At 41.4% G+C, this 27801-nt stretch overlaps 1 protein-coding gene across 1 annotated transcript in view; it reads right to left on the bottom strand.

Annotated features, from left to right (window-relative positions):
* The window catches only part of NIBAN1 (niban apoptosis regulator 1), a 163652-nt gene that overhangs the window by 55748 nt on the left and 80103 nt on the right, over positions 1-27801 (bottom strand). The gene's annotated exons all lie outside the window — the stretch shown is intronic.

Raw genomic sequence — 27801 nt, 5'->3', positions numbered from 1 at the left:
ATATCATGTATATATGATATGTAGATGACAGAGAGATGTGAAAATTTTTAAATAAAAAATAAGGAACAAAATTTGTCTCAAAAAGCGATTTGGCTTGTTAAAACCCTCTGCTGCCAGCAAATTCGTCTCCAGCCCACCGGCGTTTATCAGTGCCACTCTGCCTCCATGTGATCTTGGGTAAATTCTCCCTGTACCCTTATCTATCAGTGATGGCAATGGAACACGTGGTCTCTTAGATTCTCTGATTTGATTTCTAGTTTATCCGTTCTGATTTCTTCCTGGACTAGGCAATCAAGCCGATGCTTCTTTTCACGGCGCTGCGAAGCCATCACGGCAGCGCGGAAGTCTGCTCGCTTGCTGTACGCGGCTGCTGCGCTTGGCAATGGTCATCTCCGGGTATCTGTTGGGTGGCTGCTGGCCACCCAATAGGCACTTTAGGGAAGGTCGAGGTGCCAGTTTCACGAACGGCAGGGTGAGAACGCCTCTGTTCAGCAGGGAACTAAGGTCTGGAACAGTAGAGGGGACAGCTGAGTGGGAGTGTGCAAGGCTTTCCCCTTTGCTACCTCTTTGCCTCATGGCTTTCCAGCTGATAACCAATCAGTACGCGGGCGCTCCTGCCCTCAGAGCCATAGGAAATTGGAACAAAAGCCAGAACTTCAGGGCGGAATGAGCTAAGGGGAGGTGGGATAACGTGGAGGGGGACAATGGCCGGGTCAGTATAAGGACTCTATACAACCGAGAGAGAGAGAAAATAAGAAAAGGTTGGGAAAATAGGCCCTTTCGGGAATAGCTAAAAATAAACCCAAGAACCGCAGTGTTGGGTGGGGTTGGAATGTGAGCTATAGAGTTAATACAGGCCGGGGTTGTAGGCTGAGGGAGCCATGAGGAGGAGACTCACCTTGAGGGACATTTAGAGATAAGGGAATCAGCAAGGGAATTAATAAGCACACAATCCCTAAGTAAACCATATGGGGAAGGAGACGGGGGAGACAAAGTAGGCAAATTCCTCAAATTTCCAGAGTAAAATGTTAAAATAAAAATCTTAAACGTTAAAAATTTCAAAACATTATAAAATTGTGACTTAAGCATCACCACCCTTAGGTATCTTCAGACATCATGTAAAATGTTTTATTAGGAAAGAAAATGAAATAAAGAAAAACCATGAAGACTGTGTATGGGATGACATGACAAAAATTGATGTTTCTCTATGAAGATATTTTTGTGTGTGAAAAATAATAACATGATATGTATTAAGTATTTACTGTATGGCAGTCAGTGTACTAAGTCCTGTCGCATTATTTCATGGAGTTTTCACAAGAAATATTTGGGGGAACTAAAGAATAATGAGGGTAAATAACAGAGCTCTAACTGGCGAAGCCAGGAATTGAATCCACAATAATCTGATTCTAAATGTACATTCAGTTTATGACCACCATGTCATAGCACTCTCCGCAAACAGAAAATCCATTTGAAATATGTAATGTCAAGTTCTGGAGAAAGCTTCTTGTCAGCTTAAAGCCTACTTCATTAAGAGACATGGACTATAATGTCCAAATAATTTGTGCCCTCAAACATCTCACTCTTCCAAAGTCTATGGCCCACATTGCCTGAAAAATGCATCAGTCAAACTAAATACTGTAACTCTTATTTTCAAGGATTTTCTAGACTAGTGGCCAGTCAGCTTTTTCTATAAAAGCCAAAACTGTGACTATTTTAGGCTTTGCAGGCCTAAGTTGTCTCTGTTGAAACTACTCAACTCTGCCATTCTATCTCAAGAGCAGCTCTACAATTGGCAGGCGAATGGTGTGGCCAATGTTCCACATAAAAACAGGTAGCCAGATTTGGCCAGATTTAGCATGAGAGAGAAGAGGGAGAGCCAGCTATACAGCCCATAACTTGCCAACTCTTGTCCTAGACCTTACATTCTTCAGGGTTAACTTATCATGTTACTCCTTCAGAGAATCCTTCTCTTGAACCAAACTAAAGCAAGTCCTTCTATTATAATGTTTCAGTGCATGTTTCACATAGACATCTCAATTTGTAACTACATTTTTTTCTTTATTATTATTGGCTTTTAACCTCTAAGAAGGCAGGGATCATATCTGCTTTGTACATCACTGGATTTGCAGCACTTAGCATGTGCTCGATATACAAAAGGTGCCCAGTGGGTATCAGTTGGCACAAGGGAGGGAGGGAGAGAGGAAAGGCGGAAGGCAGGCAGGCAGGCAGGCAACTGGGCAAGGGCAGTTCCTCATCCTTAACCTGGTTCTATATCCTCGGGTAAAATTAGTGTGTCCCACAAAGTCACCCTCCCCAGTATCTCTTTACCTAGCACTATGTAGTCTTATGGTACCATCAGAAACCAAGTGTTCCAGTGTTCTTTTATGTGAAAGAAAAGCAAATTTTCTACTCTTTCCCCCACAGGTGCAAGGACACCCACTGTTAATCTACCGTTCAAAGAGAAGAAATAATGACAAGGTTCTCATGGTCTTTCCTTGCACCAAGTCAATATCAGACCATGCCAAAGTACACATTGAAGAACCACCTGCAGACCTTCCCTTGGTGCTGCCTGTTCATCCTTAAATACTCCTGCTTCCTGGCTCACATCAACCACTGTATTGTGATGGGAAGTGATGGCCAACCCTCAGGCTGGCCCACACTGGGTCTCCTGATCCTGCTCACATCACTTCCCACTCTGCTCAACCTCTCACCATCTTCTATTAACTTAACAGGATATGCTTCCTGTAAGGAGTTCCAAGAACTTCATGTTCAGTGTTGACTCGCTTCATCACAATACTGCGGTAGGTGTTATTAGTGGACTTGTCCAATGTCCTCTGTCTTAAGAAGGCTTGAACACTGAAGCAATTCCCCTCTCCTACCCGGTCAGTCAACCTTATCATCCTTCGGAACTACCGACTTCCTACTTAGACAGAGGAAGACAAGAAAGATAAGATTATTCTTGTTTTCATTCTGGCAGATAAGGAGCAGACTTGAGGCTTTATCTCTGTCACTTGAGCAGCGTTGTTCCTTCTCATACAACAAAAATACATGTTACATGTGATAGATGTCACTCAGGGGCTTTAACTGAGCTCACATTTAGTTGTTAGTGACTTTGAATTGTAGATTCAATTTCCGCTTTTAATTAAATAAGACTCCTAGAAGCAAGCAACGGCAATTGGGATTTTAGAATTGGGATCGCCTACATTTACAAGGAACACTTTCGCCTTTTGGAGCAAAATAAAATACGCCCGATCCTTCTTCTATGTGACAGAATATCATGGATCGTTGTGAGGCTACACATACCCAGTTCTCTCAGAATACAACCTGGTTTCCCAACCTCATACTATTCAACACTTTCCTGAACACACTTCACTATTGCCGCAGCAAGATCTCAGATCTATGTATGAACTGAGCTTAGCTACCTCATAGTTTTGTAACCTTAAACACATTTCTTAATTTCTATGAGTCTCAGTTTCTTCATTTGCAAAATGGGGCTAAAAATTAATTCTGCTTAATATTGTCATTGAGATAAAATGAGCAGACATATATCAAACACCCAGTACCTTACCTAGTACCATATTCCTCAAATACTGGTGACTAATATCACCATTTTCTAAAATCCCTCTTGAAATGTGTCAGGAAAAAACGAATGTAATCCTTTAGGTGCCAAGCTCTTAAACACACATCATTTAGGAGCATGGTTTTTGGGGTCAAACATTAAGATTTGAATTCTGAGTCTATACTTGATTAACTGTCCACCTCCTAAGCAGGTTCCTTTACCTGTCCAAGCCTCAGTTTCTTCAGGATAACACTAATCCGTATGACTATTGTCAGCCTTAGCACATATCACATGGTAAGTGCTCAATAAATACTAGCAATGGTAGCCAGTATTTTACCATTACAATTTACAATCATATTTCTGACAAGCTATAACATACAAAATATTTCATTTCCATTTTCTTCCTCTATGAGCTCTCTAATAATAAATAAATACTTTCTACATGCATAATTTTAGTCCATGAACAAGTGACTTGCACATTTGAATAGGGAAGGATTCAAGGAAGATACCTACCCTTTGGCATTATTCTGGTAAAACTTCATGGAGGGGATAGGGTTTCAGAAGCCACTGTAATGTGAGAGGAAAAATCTTTCCTTCACAGAGGTGAAGAAATGTTGGGTTTTTTTATTTATTAAGTTACTTATTCAAAAGCAACGTTGAAGTTACAGTTACAAATATGACTCTAAAGAATTGTGTGTAAAATGGAAATGTAAGGGCGCCTGGGTGGCTCAGTGGGTTAAGCCGCTGCCTTCGGCTCAGGTCATGATCTCAGGGTCCTGGGATCGAGTCCCGCATCAGGCTCTTTGCTCAGCAGCGAGCCTGCTTCCCTCTCTCTCTCTGCCTGCCTCTCTGTCTACTTGTGATCTCTCTCTGTCAAATAAATAAATAAAATCTTTAAAAAAAAAATGGAAATGTAAAATGTATAAAAGATAAGAAAGTTTTTTTTTTTTTAAAGATTTTGTTTATTTATTTGTCAGAAAGAGAGAGAGAGAGAGAGAGAGAGCACAAACAGGGGGAGCGGCAGGCAGAGGGAGAAGTAAGCTCCTGCTGAGCAAGGAGCCTGATGTGTCTCCATCCCAGGACCCCGGCATCATGACCTGAGCTGAAGGCAGTTGCTTAACCGACTGAGCCACCCAGGCTTCCCAAGAAAGATTTTTTTAAACAAAAGAAGGGATGTTTAATGAGGCATAGCTGGAAAAACAATTCATTTAAGTAATGGCACAATACTCACTTTGCCTGGCTGGCCTTGGTCAGAAATCGACTAGTAAAATTGATATTCACAAATTATTTGAATAATAAGCCCAAAGTACGTTTTTTTTTTTTTTTTAAAGATTTTATTTATTTACCTGACAGACAGAGGTCACATGTAGGCAGAGAAGCAGGCAGAGAGAGGAGGAAGCAGGCTCCGCACTGAGCAGAGAGCCCGATGTGGGGCTCGATCCCAGGACCCTGAGACCATGACCTGAGCCAAAGGCAGATGCTTAACCCACTGAGCCACCCAGGCGCCTCTAGGTAACTCAAGTTTTGACAACACAGGGTTCCTACCCTCATCAAGCACAGCCTCCAAGATAGCTGAGGGAAAGGACTAAATGGCTTTTAGAGGAATTATTTGTCTCTGGGATTTTAGAGCCATCTCTCACTCAGAGGTAGAAGATAGTAATGGGATTCAGAACACACTACCCCTAAATATGACACCTTGGCATATTGAATTTTTAAGCTGAAGCAGTTTGAGAAAATGACAGAAACTGGAAGGTCTCTCTGACCTTCTCCCACCCTAATCCCCTCATGTGAGAGGTGCCCTCGCTAGACCTGGAGGAAAGGAGCATCCTTACCTCCAAGAGAGAGGGGCACCAAGAAGAATCTGAAAATAGGCCTTGCTGAGCTTCCCTCACTTGACTACCTTTAGCTCGTAGTTCTAGGTCTATCAGGTCTTTCCACAGGTTGCCATTCTTTATCAAACCTAGCATTAAAAACACTCAGGTGAAATTATTTCTTTTTTTTTTTAAAGGAATATAAAACTATTTATTGACCACTGTTTATTTACAATAAAGTAAAGCCGAAGGCAGAGGCTTTAACCACTGAGCCACCCAGGCGCCCCCCAAAGTACGGTTTTCTATCCAGAAGAAAGACTAAACTGGAATGACGGCAAAGGATGAGGAGCAAGAGAAAAAGTTGCAAAGTTGATGCACCTTTGGAGAAATGGAAAATAAGCAAAAAACTGCCTGGGTATTTCAGAAATACTATTTAGGAAATATTTAGGAAATACTCAGGAAAGCGGAGTCTTGCAAGGAAAATGCCTTTGCTGTTAACACAAGTAAACTGAACCCTCTTCCAAAACACTGACTAGCTTTGTTAACTATTGTTAACTTTTCTAGACCCTTCTTCAGATAATGACTCCTGCCCTATGTTCTTTCACTCAGTTCCAAAATACGAAAATGTGTGTCTCCTTACTATACCCCAGGCCTGTTGCTAGAAACAATAAGAGATGCGCACTGGCCTGGCCTCTAGGAGATTCTAGTTTTAGGAGACAGACAAGTAAACAGTCAATGATGATATAATATGGTTGGTACTAGGTTGGAAGTAGGAACAGAGAGAAAGAAAGAAGGACAGATGAATGCACAGATAGAAAGAAGGAAATCAGAGAAGCTTTCATCTAGCCCTGACAAATTAAGGAATGCTTTCCAGGGGAAATGACATATAAGTCAATGCCTTCAGAAAATTGAACTAAGGAGCCCCAAGCGAGCTACTGGCACAGGATTTATTTCTAAGGCAGAAAGAAGCAAAGGGCAGTAAAAGTCATGCTGTAATTATAGGAAATATTCTTTGGAGAAAAACTAAGAAGACAAGAAATATAATTGGAAGAATATAATGTGTAACAGTCTATTTAGCCCCAATTGTTAGCTCTCTATTATAACACTTCAATTTCCATTCCATTCTCTTCAGTTATGGAATTCACCTTCCCACGAACATCTTAATGAGATCATTGGAGACTTAGATTCTTGACCTGGTGAAAGGATAAATGGTATGAGCAGAGCAGTACTGTATTCACTGAAAACCACCAAGTATGGGGGTGCCTGCATGACTCAGTCAGTGAAGCATGTGATTCTTGATCTCAGGGATTATGAGTTTGAGCCCCATGTTGGATGTAGAGATTACTTAAGGTAAAAAATCTTTTTAAAAATTAAAAAAAAAAAAAAACCACCAAAATGGAACTAGAAGTCAGAAGAGAAACCAGAGACGGAAAAAGTTTAGACCACCTTCCCGGTCCAATAGGACTCATTCGCTCATCTACGCTAGGAATTTTCCTATATTTCATCACAACCCAACTGAATCATAAATATCAATCAACCTACCTCAAAATTAATAACATTAGTAATATTTAGAACTTTCTGGCAATCCAAAGAACATTTGGCTTTCAAGGTATCTACAGAAGAAATCATGTAAGTTTTGCTTTTGTTTCAGCCAACCAGAATTCAGTATTTCTTTTCCATTCTATTATTGTTTATCCATCAGCACACAAATGGGTAAACTTGTTCGTTTTAAAGACAAACACGAACTACGATGACCTGCTTCTGCACAAAAGATATAAAACACAGTGCCTATACTGATGTAGTGAGGCCAGGCAGGAAGCTGGGGTGTAGCCCCCATCACACACAGCACAGCACACACACAATACACATAGGAAAAGTGCCCCAACTGCGTTACTGAATGCCCTTAATGAACGGTCTTGTTGCAAAATTCTGTGGTTCGTGCCTAGGCACACAGTGCCAGGAAGTACAGCTCATTCTGTGCACGTCAGGCTTCCTCTGACAAGAAATGCTAGACAGATGCAAGCTACCTATCGTCTTGGCAAGAATGACTCACTGGCATTGCCTAAAGGAGTCTACAGCTTTGCTGGAAGGCTCTTGGTTCCCAAAACTTGAAAACATATCTTATCTGATGTCTTAAAGAGTAGTGAAGGAAAGAAGAGGGGAGACCTTTCACTGTTATCCTCCTCACAAGGGACTGACAAAGGAAAGGACTGTGGTTAAGATGTGTTACAGGATCACATCTAGTCGATTAGCCATGATCTCTGGAACAGAGACACCTCAGGTTGGGCAAGAGTTGATTTGAAGTGAGATGGAAGGAAGTAAAATGATGTTCCTGGTCTACTTTCCAGTTGTTATTCCATCTGTCCTTGAAAATCAGGAGAAAACAATTCCCCAAACTTTCTGCTATTGATGGAATGGGCTAGCCTTGTAATCCAAGTCTTGTTTACAGGCAGTGGTTGTTTGGTTTCTGTTTGCTCCCTGCCCACCCACCCCCTGCCCAGTATCTAGGACAATGTTCTGGATATGGTAGACACTTAACAAAGGTTCTTTTGTTTCAAGTTTTGCTCCTCTCATCCTTTAAAGTGTCATTTATCCCCGATATACATGGACCATACCAGGAAAAAAAAAAAATGATTGTCATTAATCTAGGCAGTTGGGAAGTCTGGGCAGTCCTCTATTTTCTCTGGAAAGCTGGGGAGGGAACAGGCAAGTACAAATGAAGAGAAGTCTCAGTTCTTTTCTTAGTTGGTATTTGCGTAGGCCATGCCCCGATCCCCCCACAGGAAAGGGAACTCAAGAGGGAGTAGCCTGGTCTGAAACTGGGTGTTATGATGTCATTGCTCCTTCCCAACTTCCTTCTCTTTCACCTCCCTTTTGGAGCCCCTTAAAATAGGAATGTCCCCCTAACAGCCGGATGGTGGTCACTGAAAGCATAATTTGTGGTCTCCACAAAAAAATGCTAAAAAAATCAGGTCAAGTCAGGACGTCCCTCCAGGCAATAGCCAATATAGGAATCTGACAAGCATCACAAAATGCTGAAAGGAAAAAGAAAAAAGAAAAAAGGAAAAGAGAAAGGCTAAGTACTTAAACATAAGGAGATGGTAATACATAAGTACCATGAATTTTCAATCCCACCCCTGCAACATACCCTACAAAATTATTCTCAGCTGTATTTTTGTACAAGCCAAGAAAATTGACTTTGGAGAGCATTTTCACAGTACACAATTTACCACAGGAAAACCCATCTGGGTTAAGGCACAACTTCATGTTGAAAAGCAGAAAAAAGATTTAACTTCTGCATCTCAATTGCTACCTTAATTTCAATAAATGTGCCGCAGCTCACTTCCCTCTCAGAGAGAGATTACAAAGTGAAACATGCTGGTGTCAAGTTCAGTAAGAAGCGACCCGAACTCCTGCAGACTTGAATAAGAAATTGGATTAGATTTTTCTTACAGCAGCTAGTCAAATCATGGGTGAACAATTGGTGCTTAATAAGTACTTGCCAACTGAGAAGCTGCATGGTACAGTGGGTTAGATGGAGTCACACTGCCTGGGTTTAAAGTCTTGTATTAATCACCAGCTGTCTTCCCAGCCAGAATCCTCATCTATAAAATGAAGATGATAAAAATAATAGTGTCTGGGGGCGCCTGGGTGGCTCAGTGGTTAAGCCGCTGCCTTCGGCTCAGGTCATGATCTCAGGGTCCTGGGATCTAGCCCCGCATCAGGCTCTCTGCTCAGCAGGGAGCCTGCTTCCTTCCCCTCTCTCTGCCTGCCTCTCTGCCTACTTGTGATCTCTCTCTCTGTCAAATAAATAAATAAATAAATCTTTAAAAAAAAAAAATAATAGTGTCTGGATTGCTATGAGGATTAAATGAGTTAATACTGTGCTTTTGCAAGTTTGGGATCAACAGACTAGGAATATCGGCATCAGCATCACCAGAGAACATGATAGAAATGCCAATTCTTAGGACCCAGCTCAGATCTAATGATTCAGAAACTCTGGGGATGGAGCCCAGTAATCTGTGTTTTAACGGGCTCTCCAGGGGATTCTGACACCCATGGGAAGTTGAAGAATCACTGAGTTAATCCCTGTAAAGTGAATAGCACACATCCTTTTGCTCCTACACTCATGGGAGCACCCAGGGAGCCCTCACTGACTGTTAACTCTTCTTACTGATCTATACAATGCTTCAAGGCAGCAGTTAGGTAACTCAACTTTGTTGTTGTTTTTTAAAGATTTTATTTATTTATTTGACAGAGAGAGAGATCACAAGTAGGCAGAGCAGCAGGCAGAGAGAGAGGAGGAAGCAGGCTCCGCACTGAGCAGAGAGCCCGATGTGGGGCTCGATCCCAGGACCCTGAGACCATGACCTGAGCCAAAGGCAGATGCTTAACCCACTGAGCCACCCAGGCGCCTCTAGGTAACTCAAGTTTTGACAACACAGGGTTCCTACCCTCATCAAGCACAGCCTCCAAGATAGCTGAGGGAAAGGACTAAATGGCTTTTAGAGGAATTATTTGTCTCTGGGATTTTAGAGCCATCTCTCACTCAGAGGTAGAAGATAGTAATGGGATTCAGAACACACTACCCCTAAATATGACACCTTGGCATATTGAATTTTTAAGCTGAAGTAGTTTGAGAAAATGACAGAAACTGGAAGGTCTCTCTGACCTTCTCCCACCCTAATCCCCTCATGTGAGAGGTGCCCTCGCTAGACCTGGAGGAAAGGAGCATCCTTACCTCCAAGAGAGAGGGGCACCAAGAAGAATCTGAAAATAGGCCTTGCTGAGCTTCCCTCAGTTGACTACCTTTAGCTCGTAGTTCTAGGTCTATCAGGTCTTTCCACAGGTTGCCATTCTTTATCAAACCTAGCATTAAAAACACTCAGGTGAAATTGTTTCTTTAAGTCTTCATCCCATTATAAATTCTCCCATGTATATTAGACATATTTGTATACTTTATCCTATTAATCTGTCTTTGTCAGTCCAATTTTCAGACTGAGCAGGGACCCTAAGAGGGTTGAGGAAATCTCTTCTTTTATAGTAGTCAGAAGGTGAGGACACAGGCCAAGGGGAGAGGTATTTCTTCTTATTAGAGGAGATCATCTCCACACTCATATTCAAGGTACAGCTTGCCCGAGCGAGCTTTGATGTACAAATAGATAATGCAATAAGAAAGATAAGAGGCTCACACTAGAAATTAAAAACTCAGTAAATAAATAAAATATTTCTCACTTGTACTTGCTATTAGATTTAAGATCATTTTCAAAAAGGAAGTTGTGGTATCCTAGCTACAATATGATAAATGGTTTGATTTTATCATAAAACTGCTAAGGACATTGTGACCACGCACTACTTTTAAACAGTTTTATTGAATATCACTTCAAACAACGATTTTGTATTATAAAAATCCTAACTCTCTACCAGGAATGTGACTTAAGAAAAAAATAAAGATTAAGTTGCTTAAAAAAAAAAACCTTACATTTGAGAGGAAGACCCCAGGCAGCCACCATTCTCAAACTTTGAATTCTCAAACTTTTGAATCGCTTTAAAATACAGATTTCTGGGCCTCCCTCCTCAGAAATTCTAATTTAGTTAGTCTGTGGTAAAGCCAGGGAATCTGATGTTTTAACACCTCCTCACACCACCCTGACCCTGACCATATTCATTCAGAGCAAGTGGCTGACAGATCACACTTTGAAAAACATTGCTGGGGCACCTGCATGGCTCAGTCAGTTGAACATTTCACTCTTGGTTTTGGCGCAGGTCATGATCTCAGGGTTGTGAGATCAAGTCCCACGTGGAGCCTGGTGTCTCACTGAGCCTTGTGTTGAGCTCCACGTCGAGCCTGGCATTGAGCCCTGCGTCTGGCTTTGCACTCAGCACGGAAGTCTGCTTCTCCCACTCCCTTTCCCTCTGTTCCTCTCTCTACTCCCACTCTCTCTCTCTCAAATAAATAAGTAAAACATTGAAAAATATTGTTGAAATTTTCGTCTACGGATAACCTTAAATGAATAAGAGCGTCTGGTTAAGCAAAATTTTCAGAGAGCTGAGGCTGAATCCTTAATATATATAGGAAAGGCTTGAATGGTATTTAATGAAAAGCTTTCTAAAATGTAGTCTGCATTTCTCTTTCGCCTTATACATCACAGACAGGGTAGAATTTAACCTTGATGACAGATTTCTTTATTACTACCATTACGGCTGGTATGGGCTATAGTTGCAGAGAGCATTCAATACAGAGTTGACAGAAACACTGGTTCCTAATGGCCCTGGAACTTGAAAACTTTCTGAAGATCAGCTTTAGCTTCTGAGTCTTTTCCCTGAGGGCAAGGTGGCCGGTGTGCAGCAGCCAGACCTCAAGGGCAATGCAACACGGTTGCAAAATGGACATGTGTCTAAAAGACGGAAGCAACCTTTGTAAAACTATTAGGGACAATTACCTTTTCAACACCATCTAAATTTTATCTGTGGGTGTCCAGCACTATGGTAAGCTCTACACTTTAACCAGTCCTCTCCATGGGAAAAAAAAATATGCTGTATAAATTACACTGTGAAAACTATTTTTAATTTTTTTAAGATTTTTATTTATTTATTTGTCAGGGAAAATGAGAGAGCACAAGCAGGGGAGTTGGCAGAGGGAGAAGCAGGCTCTACGCTGAGCAAGGAGCCCAATGTGGGACTTGATTCCAGGACCCTGGGAACATGACCTGAGCCGAAGGCAGATGCTTAACTGCCTGAGCTACCCAGGCATGCCATACACTGTGAATAACATTTTTAAATGTCTTGATAAGCTGGCAGTAAAAAGAAATCTGTTATGGGTTGAACTGTGTTTCCATCCAAATTCATATGTTAAGATTCTGATCCTCAGTATCTCAGAAAGTGCCCTTTATTGGAAATAAGGTCATTGTGGATGTAGCTAGTTAAGATGAGGTCATTCTGGAAGCTTGACCTTGACCTTGGTTAGCTTGAGCTCCTAACCCAATGTGACTGGTGTCCTTATTAAGGGGAGAAATTTGGACATAGGCATACCCAGAGGGACAATGCCATGTGAAGATGAAAGCAGAGATAGGAGTGATGTTTCTGTAAGGCAAGGGGAGACGCCTGGAACAGATACTTCTCTCACAGCCTGTAGAAGGAGCCAACTCTGTCAACACCTTCCTGCTTCTAGAAATGTGAGACAAAAAATTTATGGTGCTTAAGGCACCCAGTCAGTGGTACATTTGTTACAGCAGCCCTAGCAAACTAATACAAAACCCCAAAACATAAGCCAAGCCTTGAAGCTAGTTTTCACTTTAGAAAAGTGAAGGCATCACAGACCCAATGCCTTTACCACCCTAAGCTGATGACCTCACACTGTCCTTTCCATAGTCTCCCAGGAGGCTGAGTACCAGAATCAAAGTCCCAATCCATATAAGGTGCTAAAATAAAGTGTAGAAACCACCCACATATAAATGGTTTTAGACCATTACAAAAGAAAATTGTTTGTCTCAAATCTTGGCACTGAGTAAAGGAGATAAACACTTCTCTTGAGAAATCATATGCACAAGCATGTTCCCACATTTGTGGCCTAAATGCACATGAGCCGAGTGGTGCAGATATCTGGCAGTGCCCTCTAGCATGTGGTAAGAAGAAACCCAAATCCTCTCTGGAGGAATTCACCTTCAACTGGCCTCAACGAAATATGAGCTTATGTGAAAAATCACAAAGTACATCTGTTAATAAGGTACCATGAGGGAGGACAAGCAGAAATAAGAAATAGCAGAATACAACCCATAAAGATCTCAGATATTGGAATCAGCTACACAGAATATAAAATATAGTCAGTTTAACATGTTTTTAATATAGAAGAAGGAATTGACAATGCAAATAAAGAGTAAGAGATGATTTCAAATGACTATTCAGATTAGAAAAAGAACAGAAATGTGGGGCGCCTAGGTGGCTCAGTGGGTTAAAGCCCTGCCTTCGGCTCAGGTCATGATCCCAGCATCCTGGGATCAAGCCCTGCATCAGGCTCTTTGCTCAATGGGGAGCCTGCTTCCTCCTCTCTCTCCGCCTGCCTCTCTGCCTACTTGTGACTTGTCTGTCAAATAAATAAATAAAATCTTTAAAAAGAAAGAACAGAAATAATCACTAGAAATGAACAAAATATGACAATTAAAAGTAAAATTCAATGAGTTTCACCACAGATTAAATACAGCTGAGATGAGAGATCTATAGAAACTGTTCAGGAAGAAGCAGAAAAAAAAATGAAAAATATAAAAGGTTAAGGGATGAAGAAGATAGAATAAGAATATATAATATGTATCTAATCAGATTTCCCAAAGGAGAAGACACAGAATGAGGAAGAAAAAGAGAATTTTCCAAAATTGATTAAATAATAACCTACAGATTCAGGAAAAGCAACAAATCTCAAGAATTCTAGATAAATAGGAACTCGGCAGCTTTGACACATTTTTGTGAAACTGGAGAATACCAGAGACAAAGAAAATATGTGGGTTTTTCTTTTAAGTGAGAAATACATCAGGGGCACCTGGGTGGCTCAGTGGATTAAGCCGCTGCCTTCGGCTCAGGTCATGATCTCAGGGTCCTGGGATCGAGCCCCGCATCGGGCTCTCTGCTCCACAGGGAGCCTGCTTCCTCCTCTCTCTCTGCCTGCCTCTCTGCCTACTTGTGATCTCTCTCTGTCAAATAAATAAATAAAATCTTAAAAAAAAAAAAAAAAGAGAAATACATCAAATACCTTTCAAAAGAACAACAAATCCCTCAACTTCAGTGAGGAAAGCTAAAAGATAGTGGAATAAAATAGTCAATGTGGTGGTAGAAAATGACTGTCACCTCAGAATTTCATATGTGGTGAATTATCTTTTGTGAGTAAGGGTGAGATAAAGACATTTTCTGATAAACAAAAACTGGAAATTCTACAGGATACAGCTCAGGAAGAAAGAAAACTCCCAGATGGAAGGTCTGAGATGCAAGAAGAAACTGTGAGCAAAGAAAGTGTAAAGATGTGGTAAACATTAAAACTGTATAAAACAGCCATAAGAATACCTCAGAGGATTAACAGAAAAACTTATCATTAAAACTCAAGTCAACGAGAGCATATACGTAGTTGTGGTAGGGAAAGTTATAGGAGTTAGTGTTCTAAGTTACCTTTATTTGACACAAAGTGAAGGATGTTGGGGCTCCTGGGTGGCTCAGTGGGTTAAAGCCTCTGCCTTTGGCTCAGGTCATGATCTCAGGGTCCTGGGATCGAGCCCCGCATCGGGCTCTCTGCTCAGCGGGGAGTCTGCTTCCCCCTCTCTCTCTGCCTGCCTCTCTGCCTACTGTGATCTCTCTGTCAAATAAATAAAATCTTTAAAAAAAAAGAAAGTGAAGGATGTTGATTAATTTTTGAGAAGTTATACAGGCAAACAAGATAAATAGGATACACACATTTCTAGTGCACAGTGGTAGTAATCAATCTGGAAGAAGGCAAGAATGTAGCGAAAACAAAACAGAAAAGGTGGAATATACAGAAAACACAAAATATGAGAGGCTTCAAACCAAAATGAATCATCACTGTAGATGTCAGCAAACTAAATCCTCCATTTAAAAGACTGTCAGATGTTTTTATTCAATGGATAGTCTGTACAAGCCCTCAAAAAAGAAAATTAGTGTTGCTACATTAAAATCAGACAAAATAGACTTGAAGGCAAATAGGGTTCATAGAGATAAAAGGGGTCATGCCATAATGATAAATAATTCAATTCACAGGAAGATAAAACAATTTTAAATAAGTATCCATCTAGTAACATGGATATGTTATAAAATACTAACAAAATATAATTCAACAATTAATAGAAATGAAAAAAGTCTATCACCATAGTGGCAGATTTTTAACAGACCCCTCTTTGGTAAGGGATAAATTTAGCATAGTAAGAAACAATCAATCAGTAGACACAAAGCAGACTGGAATGACACAAAGACACACTTAATGGACACATACATATACAAGTACCCAAGGAGCTTTTAGGCTGCTGGCCCTCTCCCCAAGAAGACCCCATACAGGCCCATGAAGCAAGGTGCAACACATTTTAAATGATATCCTACAGAACATGTTTTTTTTGTCTACAATGCAGTTAAGCTAGAAGACAATAATAAATACACAATATATATCTGGAAATAAAAAACACAGTTCTAAATAACTCATAAGTTAAAAAAAGACTGGAAATTAGAAAATATTTAAGTCTGATAATGAAAATTGCTGCAAAAATAATAATGAAAAATACTATCCATCCAAATTTGTGGGATTAAGCTAAAACAATATGTAGAGGGAAATTTAAAATATTAATGTCTGGGGCATCTCGGTGGCTCAGTTGGTTAAGCGACTGCCTTCAGCATGACCTGGAATCGAGTCACACATCAGGTTCCTTGCTCAGCAGGGAGCCTGCTTCTCCCGCTGTGTGCCGCTCCCCCTGCTTGTGCCCTCTCTCTCCCTGACAAATAAATAAAATCATTTAAAAAATAAAGCATTTATGTTAGATGAGAAGAAAGGATAATGATTAGTGAGTATATTAGTTTTTCTATTGTTATGGTAACAAATTATTTCCAAAAGTCAATGACTTACAACCGTGGTACATATTTATCCTTTTTCACAGTTTTTTGTGGGTCAGGAACTCGAAAGCCCTATGGCTGGGTGGTTCTGGCTTGAGGTGTTTCATGAGGGTTGCAGTCACATCATTGGCCAAAACTACAATCATCTGAAGGCTTAACTACAACAGAAGCATCCATATGGTCGACATGTTGGGGTTGCATGTTGGTGTTGACTGTTGGCAAGAAACCTCAGTTTCTCTCCACATGGCCCCCACCAAGGGCTGCTGTATGGTGTCGAGCTCCTCCCAAGTGAGTGATCCAAAAGAGAAAAAGCCAGGCAGCAACTATTCTTTTTGTGTCCTATTCTTGAAACTCAACATATTACTTCTGCCACCCTCTATTTGTAAGAAGTGAGTCACCAAATCTGGCTCATATTTAAGAGAAGGAAAATTGGGTATCATTTTTTTTGAAGGAAAAAGTGTCAAAGAATTTGCAAAGATTTCAAAACAATCACAATGAGCTAAGTATTCACTAAAGAGATGAGAGAGAAGAAAAAACAAACCAGTAGGGGTGCCTGGGTGGCTCAGTGGGTTAAGCCTCTGCCTTCGGCTCAGGTCAGGACCCCAGGGTCCTGGGATTGAGCCCCGCATCGGGCTCTCTGCTCCGCAGGGAGCCTGCTTCCTCCTCTCTCTCTGCCTGCCTCTCTGCCTAGTTGTGATTTCTCTCTGTCAAATAAATAAAAAATATTTAAAAAAAAAAACAGTAAAATAAGGCCTGAGGAAACAGAATTAAGGCAATTAAAAAGATAACATCAGAAATTCACCTAATAGAAAACAAATACACAATAGTCTGCCAAATCCAAGTTTGGTTTTTTGAAAAAGTTGACAACATGGACAAACTTCCAGTGAAAGTGAACAAGAAAAAAAAAGAGAGGAGATACAGAATAAGAGTATTAGAAACAAAAAAGGAGGGGCGCCTGGGTGGCTCAGTGGTTTGGGCCACTGCCTTCGGCTCAGGTCATGATCTCGGGGTCCTGGGATCGAGTCCCGCATTGGGCTCTCTGCTCGGCGGGGAGCCTGCTTCCCTCTCACTCTCTCTGCTTGCCTCTCTGCCTGCTTGTGATCTCTCTCTGTCAAATAAATAAATAAAATCTTAAAAAAAAAAAAAAAGAAACAAAAAAGGAACAAATACACACCCCACAGAGAATATAGGGGGAATCATGAATATATTCTTAATAAGAGGATATTATGCATAACTCTATATCACTAAATTTTAGAACATAAATGAAATGGATAAAAACTGAATAATCCTGTAACAGTCTAAAAATCTAAGTCAGGGAGTGCCTGGGTGGCTCAGTTGGTTAAAGCCTCTGCCTTCAGCTCTGGTCATGATCTCAGGATCCTGGAATTGAGCCCCACATCGGGCTCTCTGCTTAGCAGGGAGCCTGCTTTCCCCCACTCTCTCTCTGCCTGCCTCTCTGCCTACTTGTGATCTCTCTCTGTCAAATAAATAAATAAAAATCTAAAAAAAAAAAAATCTAAGTCAGTAATTTGGGGCTCATGGGTGGCTCAGTGGGTTAAGCCTCTGCCTTCGGCTCAGGTCATGGTCTCAGGGTCCTGAGATCGAGCCCCACATCGGGCTCTCTACTCAGCGGGGAGCCTCCTTCCCCTTTTTCTCTGCCTGCCTCTCTGCCTACTTGTGATCTCTCTCTCTCTATCAAATAAATAAATAAAATATTTTTAAAAATAAATAAATAAAAATCTAAGTAATTTAAAACTCACCCTCAAAAAGAGTAAGATGTATTTATAGACAAACTCCATCAAATATCAAAAAATACAAGTAGTTCCACTGTTACACAAACTATTCCACATTATAGAAAAGGAAAAAGAGAAGGGGGAAAAACTCCATCGTAATTTATTTTATGAGATGAGAAAAACCTTGATGGCAAAACCTAAAAATTTCACTGCAAAATTACAAGCCAAATGAACTCAACATGGATGTGACCATTCCCTGAGATATTAGCAAACCAAATCAGAGTTACATTTCTTTAAACCAGCAACAAACAGAAAGTGTTCACAGCAGCACTGTCTGGAATAAATAATGGAATCAACCCAAATGCCTATCAATAGTAAAATGGATATTGGAAATTAGGGTCTATTAATATAATGGAATATATACTTTGCAATTCAATGAAATACAAGGAATTTCAATGAAATACAGCCACAAGCAATAACAGTGGTGTATCATTGGAGTAAAAGATTGAAAAGGGAGGTCATGAAAGAAGGCATGTAATAGTATTACAATTCCACAGGATGCAGAGTGATCAAACACTCACGATAAAGCTATGAAGAAAAGCAAAGTACAAAATCCGGGTGGTGTTCTCTCAAAGGGAAAAGAAGGCAATAGGATGAGGGAGGGACACATAAGAAATAACTTGGTGATAGTAACGTTCTTTAAAACTTCGACATACTTCATAAGCATTCTTTTATAGCTACTCGGTATTTAATTTTTAAAAACTTGAAACAACGAATGGAATGAACAACAGACAGCTCCCAGCATGGTTCTCTTACATCTTACATGTTCTAAATTTGTTCACAGTGTGGGAAGGAGGACAGAGGCTCCCCATCCCATGATAAGAGGTGAGCCTTTTTCCCAAGCCCTCCTAAATGTTGATTTTTTAAAAGAAATCTAGGAACATATGTCCAATGGAGTTCTTTCATAACATTGACCATACAATCACATATTAAAGCAGCCATCTCATTTACTGTATCATCTCAACCTTACCATATTCCATCCACAACGAAAAAAACAAACGCACAAACAAAAACCATGAAAGTTATTCATGCTGTCGTCAAAATCAGTCATAATAACATCAAAAACAGTCCAGTAATTTTGGAATTTACCCAATCAAAACAACACAGACAAAAACTTGGCTTGAATTGATTTCAACTCTCTGCTTGTTTAATCTTTTTTATTATTGTTCCAAGTTGTCACCATTAACTACCACAAGAACATAACTTTTAGACCTCTATCCCTAAATAACTACTTGGTTCACTGGAAGTAGGAAAGGGGTGGGGGGCAGGGATCAGTGATTTCACTGAAGTGATAACATGTGCTGGACAGGCCCCAAAGAAGTATTCAACAGTTTCATGGCCGCATAGCTTTAGGCAACAAGTGAACAGAAGACTACATTTGTAGGTACTCTGTGGTGATAAATGCTGAATGTCTGAGAGAAAACTTCTATTGATTCTAGTCTCTCATGTAGACCCGTTCTTTCAGTATCAACTCTTAGACTGTTTTGAGAGTGTTGAGTAATTTAATCATTCAATTAAATTAATTAATCATTAAATCATTATTAAATATTGTTATTTATTAAAATTATTGTCATTAAAATTAAATTTAATTATTTAATTTATACTTGAGTAAGTATAAATAATATGAATAAAACCTGTTTAGATCTATTCCTTTGGCTCTTCACTTCAGCTTTCTTCAGGTACAACTGACATAAAAAATTATAAGACATGTAAAACGTACATCTTGGTGATCATATATTTATAATGAAATCATATATAAGTAATGATTACATCTACAATGAAAAGATTCCCCCATCTAGTTAATTAACACATTCCCTCACTTCATGTATTTCTCTTTGGTAGGCAGGGGTAGATTAGAACACTTAAAATTTGACTTGTTTTAGTAAATTTCAATGATATGATACAGTGTTGTCAACGATAATCATCATGTTTTACATTAGAGCCTCAGACCTTCTTCATCTGACAGCTGAAAGTCTGTACACGTCTACCAACCTCTCCCTATTTCCCTGGTCCCCAGTCCTGGCAACTATTCTTCTGCTGTTTCTGTGAGTTTGACCTTTTTTTTTTTTTTTTTTTTTTTTTTCCCAGCTTTCACATGTAAGTGATGCCATGTGATATTTGTCTTTCTCTGTCTGGCTAATTTTAGATCTATTATTTTTAGACTATTCCATCGCAAGTCCTCACAAGCAGCATAATTTTCCTTTACAAATCAGTTTTTATTTCAACTGTATATAAACATATGTAGCTTTCATTTTACCATACACAAAATTTAACCAGTAAACAAGCTACATTACCAAATATTTTATCTTCAGAGCGTAGCTAGACTAAAAGATACAGTCATGTTTAGCAGGTAGGCAAAATGCCAAGCTAAATTCAAGATAGTATAGCTTATCAAGAAACCAGACATAATCCAGGTCTCAGATGACCTTCAGTGAACAGCACTGAGTTTGCTTCACTTTGGGTCTTACAAATGTATGACAAAAGTAGTCTAATTTAATAGTATTGTGTTTTAAGTGACCGAGAGATGAGTCTTCTAAAAAGTAGTGCTGACAGATGACAAATTACAACCACTAGGTGTCAAGACAACTAGTCCTCTACCACTAGCCAGCTATGACCTTGGGCACGTGAGTTACTATTTGAGCCTTTATCATAAATGAATCCTGAGAGGTTGGAATAGGTGACCACTAATGGTCCCTTCCAAAGTTAACTTTTTATGAACAGTAAGCAAAGATCAGAAAGGGGGAAGAGATAGCTCCGTAAGAGAAAAAGGCCTATTCACAAAGGGACAGAGAGAAATGTTTACAACTTGTAGAGCATTAACTGTGCGAGGCAAAGAGCACACACTAAAAATCAAGGAGAATGTGTTCTCCAAGCAGACAGAATTTTGTAAAGAATTTTGTTTGGGACAGTCCTATGAAAACTGGAAACTGGTATCTCGTGACTGATTAAACAAGAATTTGGCAAGCATTTTTCTTTACCGTGCATGGAGGTTTTCGTGCATTGCAACAAAGGTATGTTGCAGAATGACCTTTAGAAGTAAAAACACGCCAAGAGATGTTTATAAAAACTGTACTTTTATTTATGTATGTCTAGTGGAACATTCTTTTGTAATAAAGCATCCAAAAGAGCCCAAGCATAGTTAGAATTTTCTGACTCATAGACTGGTGTGTCTATAAATATAAGCACGTGCCACAAATTCATAAGTCCGTGTTTCCGTTATAATAACATAAAACAGTATATTTCCAGTTAAACTGGATTGATCCTCACATCAGAACACTGAGTCCCTCAAGTCGTGAATGTGTTTCACAGGTGATGATGGGCAGAGGAGACACGGCTCCAAGTAAAAGATAGTGAAAACAGATCTGAGATCTACCGGTGAGCACCGGAGAGCATAACACATCACGTTCAAAGAAACACACACCAAAAAAGGTTTGCTGTAGCTGCTTGAATCAGAAGATCCTTTTCTGTTTTAAAATTCAGTTTAATTTGGCAGCATTTATTGAACACCTAAAATGTGTAAGTGTCAAAACCAAATCTAATGAAGGCGTTTGATTTGACGTGGGATTTCTAGGAGAAGAGCTCAGAGCATGCAGCCCTGACAGCAGCCAATTCTAAAGTTTAATCACTGTGACAGCTTCACATTCAGGCCGACTCACTCCATCACGGGCGCCCTTGGATGCCATCATTGTCGTAAGTGACTGAGCAGCCCAACTTGAAACGGAGGTCTGCAGAGTGCCTTTACATAATTTTGTTTTTCTCTCCAGCATCCTCTGGGCTCTCCTTTTATTCTGTCTTTTTGACCCAGGTGTCCTCATGCCTCCCAGATATTTTACTGTCCCCTCTTCCTAGCGTTCGTGATGAGGGGGATACGGCATTTGCTCAGTGGCAGTCCTGGCTGTCCTTCAGGCTAGCACAGGACCGTCCAACACGATGTGGCCGGCACTCCACCTTCCTCCGAAAAGCCCCGTGCATCCAGCGGTGGCCGTCTTCTGGCATCCGACACTTGTGTTCCTCAAACCCTTTAGGCTCTGTATTGCCAAATCTCCTTACTCATTCATGCCAGTGTGTTTATGAAGTAGGCCAGGCCACACTTAAACAATCATCGTCTCTCAAACTGCACTTCGATCTTGAAATTGGCTTTCCTTTAGCAGTTAAGTTATGAATTCACAAAGGTCCTTGAGCCATTTTATGAAACACAAGAGACTTGTCTGAGCGCTACAGGGGGACACAAAGGGTAACGTACGATTTCCCTTGAGGGACTTGAAATAAAGGAAGAGAAATAGCATGGGTTAGACATGAAAATGAAGAATGTCAGGCAGACTGTGGAGAGTTTCCAATCAGCGGGACAGGTAACAGGTGCTCGGGAAGTTAACCCTGGGGTCTTCTCGGCAGGGGTCAGACTAAAGCCGGTTCTTAAAGGAGCAAGAGAGAATTTGAATAGGGGGAAGGGAGGACTGGGTATCGGAGATGTATGCAAGCCAAAGGGGTCCCCGGAACACTCCTATCCAAAGAAGGCAGGAGGTGTAAGACAGCAAGATTGGGAGAAAGGAGGCTGGTGCTTGAGAACACAGCAAACCAGGTACAGCCAATCTCCTTGGAATGAGATGTCTCATCTTTGTGACAAGTGGTCGCCACTGAAGGATTTCAATAAAAGACTATGCTTACGGATGATTTATCTGTTACATGCAGAAGGAGGTGGCAGAAATTGGAAGAAATAACATCAACTAAAAGCCTCTGGGAATGTTTTTTATATGAGTCCCGAAGTAGGTTGGTAGCAGAGAACTTGAAATAAAATACAGAAGAGACACTGGCAATTAAAGAGGAACCTGTACGAAGAGGGTGAGTCAGAGAGCCCAACAGTCACTGAATTTCACAAAGGTTTTATATTCCCGAGACGAGCACGCTGCCTGAAGGTTCAGTAGTAAAATCACAGATCCGTGTAGTGAGTGAACAAGTCAGCACTTAACCTAACATAAAAGCGCCAACCCATTTTCCTTAACTGTTTGCAGGTTTTATATACAAACATCTTTAAGCTGCACCAACATACATGTTCTGTGCTTTTTCACACATGAGTGTATTTGTCACTACCAAAGGATGGAGGATAGAGAGATTTACAGAGCCTTTACCTGGCCCCAGGCCCTTGGACAATTGCTGGGAAGGGGGATCCATAGGAAAAAAGACAATTTGCCTTTGAGCGGCTTGCAAACGGCAGCCTTCCCACACAGCTTAATGACGGCCTGCAGGCTGCTCACTTCCCCCTTGGGTCTCCCCTCCAGAGGGTCCTCCCGTCTCCAGCCCTGGCCACACGTCTGTCTATGAGACTTCCTCCCCTGGATGTTCGCGGACTTCTCCAACTCAACGTCTACGACACTGACCCCGTTGTCCTGGCACCTGCTCCTCAACACGCAAGGCTCCCAGCTCAGACAACGGCAACAGCCAGGAATCCTCCCGCTGCCTCACTCTCCACACTACCTAACCTCGAGTTCTGTTCATTCTACTTCCTGGATATCTCTCTTATCCAGCCACCTCTCACCATCTCCATTATCCGCTCTCTGGTGCAGGCTCCCACCACGTGGTGCCTGCCACGGCTTCCCAAGTGGCCTCCTGACATCCGAGCATGTTACTCTCCCATCCCCCGCCCACCCAGCAGCCAGTGTGACCTTTCTAAAACAAATATAGGACTGAGTCACTTATCTGCTTAAAACCTTTTAATAGTTTCCTGTTGCTGTTAGAATAAAGTGCAAATCCCTTAATATCCACTGCAAAGCCCTTTAGAGCCTGGATCCTGCCCATCTCTCCATCCCCACTTGGCTCCTCTCTCCTCTCTGAGCACCAGCCACACAAAATTCTTTCAGTTTCCCTAATGGTCCAAAGCTCTGACTCTCTTCCTGGCCCCCACATATCCTATTCTTCCTGCCAGAAACCCTTTCTCCCCATCCTGCAAATTCCTATGCCAAAGAATGATTACCCTGAGCTGAAAAGACAGACTCTTGTCAATAATGATCATTATTCCATGTTCCCTATGTACAACTCTCTGTATTTGTTAAGAGTTTTAACTATCCTGGGGCACCTGGGTGGCTCAGTGGGTTAAAGCCTCTGCTTTCGGCTCAGATCATGATCGCAGGGTCTTGGGATAGAGCCCCGTATCAGGCTCTCTGCTCAGCAGGGAACCTGCTTTCTCCTCTCTCTCTCTCTGCCTGCCTCTCTGCCTACTTGTGATCTCTGTCTGTCAAATAAACAAAGTCTAAAAAAAAAAAAAAAAAGTTGTTTTTTTTTTAAAGATTTTATTTACGCGTCCCCCCCCCAAAAAAGTTTTAACTATCCTATCGCTGTAACTACAATGACCAGATTATGCACACTAAAATTCTAAAGAACAAGAATGAATTTTGGACAACAGGACTATCTTGAAATATCTTGGCATTATATAACTCCCATTTTACAGCACTGGGGATTTAGAACCCTGGCCTTCCCTCACTGGGGACAAGGGATCGCTGTGTGATTCCCAAAGAACAGAGGACAGCAGTTTATCTGTAATGTAACCCATTATCGTGTAATGGGCTTGACATTTAGTCCAGTGTATTGGAGTAAGATATTCTGCTAAAGAATAATTGTGAAAATGGGGCGCCTGGATGGCTCAGTGGGTTAAGCCTCTGCCTTCGGCTCAGGTCATGATCTCAGGGTCTTGAGATCGAGCCCCGCATGGGGCTCTCTGCGCAGCAGGGAACCTGCTTCCCTCTCACTCTCTACCTGCCTCTCTGTCTACTTGTGATCTCTGTCTGTCAAATAAATAAATAAAATCTTTAAAAAAAATTTAAAAAAAAGAATAATTGTGAAATTTTTTTTTGCCTGCCCAAAGAAGAAGTGCCAAAAACAAAACAAAGCAACACACACACACACACCCTTTTATGTACCTTAGGAGTGTAAGTAATCTTTGAGGTGCCCAGAACCAGTATCCTCTCTTGCAGAAAGAAGGAACCGAGAGCCCTCTACTTGCCTTAATGTGCCCTAGGACATAGCCTTATTGCCCAAGACCAGAGTTCAGTCAGGCCCTTTGTTGGGGTTAAATAGGAAACACAGGTATCCGGTAAGGAGGAATAGAAGTGGTTCTGGATTCAGAATGAATGGACCAGCATAGCTATACCTGCACCAATTTGAACCCAGAAGTTCTGGGCAAGTGGGCCAGGTTGTGGTGAGATTTGAGCACAAAGGGGGTCTCCTAGGAACCCCCAGTGACAGACATCCTTGGTGGAACTTACCACAAAGGCAAGAAAATGATCTTCCCTCAAAGATTCCTTGGGGGCCCTCATGTTAAGTAAAACATGCCAGAGTAAGACGAATACAGTATGATCTCACTTACATTTGGAATCCAAAAAAAAAAACAGAAACAAAAAACCCAAAATCCTAAAAACCTCCAAGTCATAGAAACAGGGATCAGATTGGTGGCTGCCAGAGGCAGGAGGTGGGGAGCGGGGATGTGGGGTGAAGGTGGTCAAAGGTATAAGCTTCCAGCCATAAAATAAATTCTGGGACGTCATGTACAACACGGTCACTACAGTTAACAATACTGTATTGCATATTTGCAAGTCACTAAGAGAATCGATCTTGGAAGGTTCTCATCATGAGAAAAAAATACTGTAATTCTGCCAGGTGATGAATAGTAACTAAACTTATTGTGGTGGCCATTGTATGCTATATATACATACATCAAATTAGCATGCGACACAGCTTCAACTGATACAATCACATCTCAGTAAACCTGAAAAGACAAGAAGAGCCCGAGGCCTTGTGAGCAGACATGATCCGCAGCGACCCGGCATCGGCTGCTGGAATATGCCGGTTCTCAACAGATGTGTGATGTGGCTTGAAGGCCAGTTAATCCGCAACAGTGAGCTGACCCTAATTTTACATCAGGTTCTAGACTCTTCTGGTAATTATGGAAAAAAATAATCATGATTCGCTCATGGGTTTACTCAAGATCATACAATGAATACTGAGTAGAGGTAGAAATGACAGAAGTGAGTCAGTGACGACTAGGGGTTGGGGGGGATTGGGGGGAGAGCACTGTGCAGTCAAAAACCCAGAAAGAGGGGCGCCTGGGTGGCTCAGTGAGTTAAAGCCTCTGTCTTCGGCTCAGGTCATGATCTCAGGGTCGTGGGATCGAGTCCCCATCAGGCTCTCTGCTCAGCGGGGAGCCTGCTTCCTCCTCTCTCTCTCTGCCTGCCTCTCTGCCTACTTGTGATCTCTGTCTGTCAAATAAATAAATAAAATCTTTGAAAAACACAGACACACAGACACACAGACACACACACACACACACACACACACACACACACTCAGAAAGACAGGCGGGAAGGGAAGGACTAAGGCAGTCAAGGACTGTTCCTTACAATGTTTTGATGGTCTCTGGCTCTGCCTAGAGCTACTGGAAGTTATGCCATATCCCATCAAGTCGGCATAAAGCCACGGTGAGGAAAAGTGGTTTCTGGACAGAGGAATGTGACGGAAAATGAAAGCAACATGATCAGACCTCATTATCTTGGTGCTTTTGATAACACTGGGGAGCGGAGTTAGATTTTGAAGGTACTGAAACCTTCCATAAATGGCATCTGAATGCAGGCTACGTAACATCCAGAAATTCCTCAGGGAATTTCCTATTATGTACATGGAAGGGGGAATGAAGCAAGTCCCATCTGGCTAGGCAGAGAACATTCTCCGCTTAGGGAAACTTCGTGGTTCTTGTGTTTAGTGCCAACGGCATGTTCATACTAGACCCAGGCCCTGCGCACAGAGGTGTAAGTGTATTGAAAACTGAGCTAGACGGAACAGACAATGCTGGGCAATTCTTTGTCTCTGGAACATCCAAACCACAAGGCAAGACATTAATAAGGGTATTGTTTTTATAAAGTCTCTGACTAGTTATGAGCCAATAGTACGACCCACGTTACTCAGAGTTGCTATAGCAAAATAGAGTGACGGTATATTTTCCGATTCGCTTCCTATCAATACACAAGCTAAAATCAAGAATGGATCAACACACATCATTCAGTGACTCCTGCTCTTTGGGACTGACAATCTCAGGGAAACCTCAGAACTTTAAAGCTACAATGACATCAGCCTTATTGGGAAACAAAAGGCACTGGTGGGGAAGGTGACTCACCTCACACGTCGCCTGTTCAAAGAGGTCTCCTCTGACAAACCTGAAGTACTGGACTCCATTCTTTTTTTTTTTTTTTTTAGATTTTTATTTATTTATTTGACAGACAGAGATCACAAGTAGGCAGAGAGAGAAGAAGGGAAGCAGGCTCCCCGCTGAGCAGGGAGCCCGATGTGGGGCTCGATCCCAGGACCCTGAGAACATGACCTGAGCTGAAGGCAGAGGCTTTAACCCACTAGGCCACCCAGGTGTCCCTGAACTCCATTCTTCACCACGTAGTTGCTTCGAGTTATCCCTAGACACATTACGTTTGAGAAATATCAAGGTATCTTGTGTTGTCCCTCGTGCCTATTTGAATACAGACCCAGAGAGAGGGATTTTGCCTGGTTCATTCCCCTGTTCCTAATACCCACCGAGGCTGGCACAGAGTAAGCCTTCAGTGATATCTAACGACTGCCTTTCCAGTTGCCAAAGAACAAAGAGCTTAATCATCTGTAACTGAAGACTTCGTGGATTCCAGAAAAACCAGCATTCCCAACAAGGCATCAAAACATCCCACATTGCAATGAAAAGTCTTTTCCGTTATAGATGTGATGGTACTTAAGTCCGTACCTAGAGGCCAAGAGAAGCCACATCACTCCAGGTGTGGCCCGGGACCAGCAAGCTCTGCATCACTTGGGCAGCTGGCTAGAAAAGCAAAACCGGGGCTCCACCAGAGAGCCAGTGAATTAGAATATCTGAGGGGGGAGCCCCAAATATCAGTGTTCAAGAAGTTCGCCCTGCGATTGCAGGTACCATAAAGTTTTGCACATGTTATTTAGAAATAAAGATAAGGGAAAAAAAAAAACAAGAAATGCCATAAGGACTAAATTCTCCAGGGACAGCTGG

The sequence above is a fragment of the Meles meles genome, chromosome 17, assembly GCF_922984935.1.
Source record: "Meles meles chromosome 17, mMelMel3.1 paternal haplotype, whole genome shotgun sequence".
Lineage (NCBI taxonomy): Eukaryota > Metazoa > Chordata > Mammalia > Carnivora > Mustelidae > Meles > Meles meles.
This window is presented reverse-complemented; position numbering and strand designations above follow the sequence as displayed.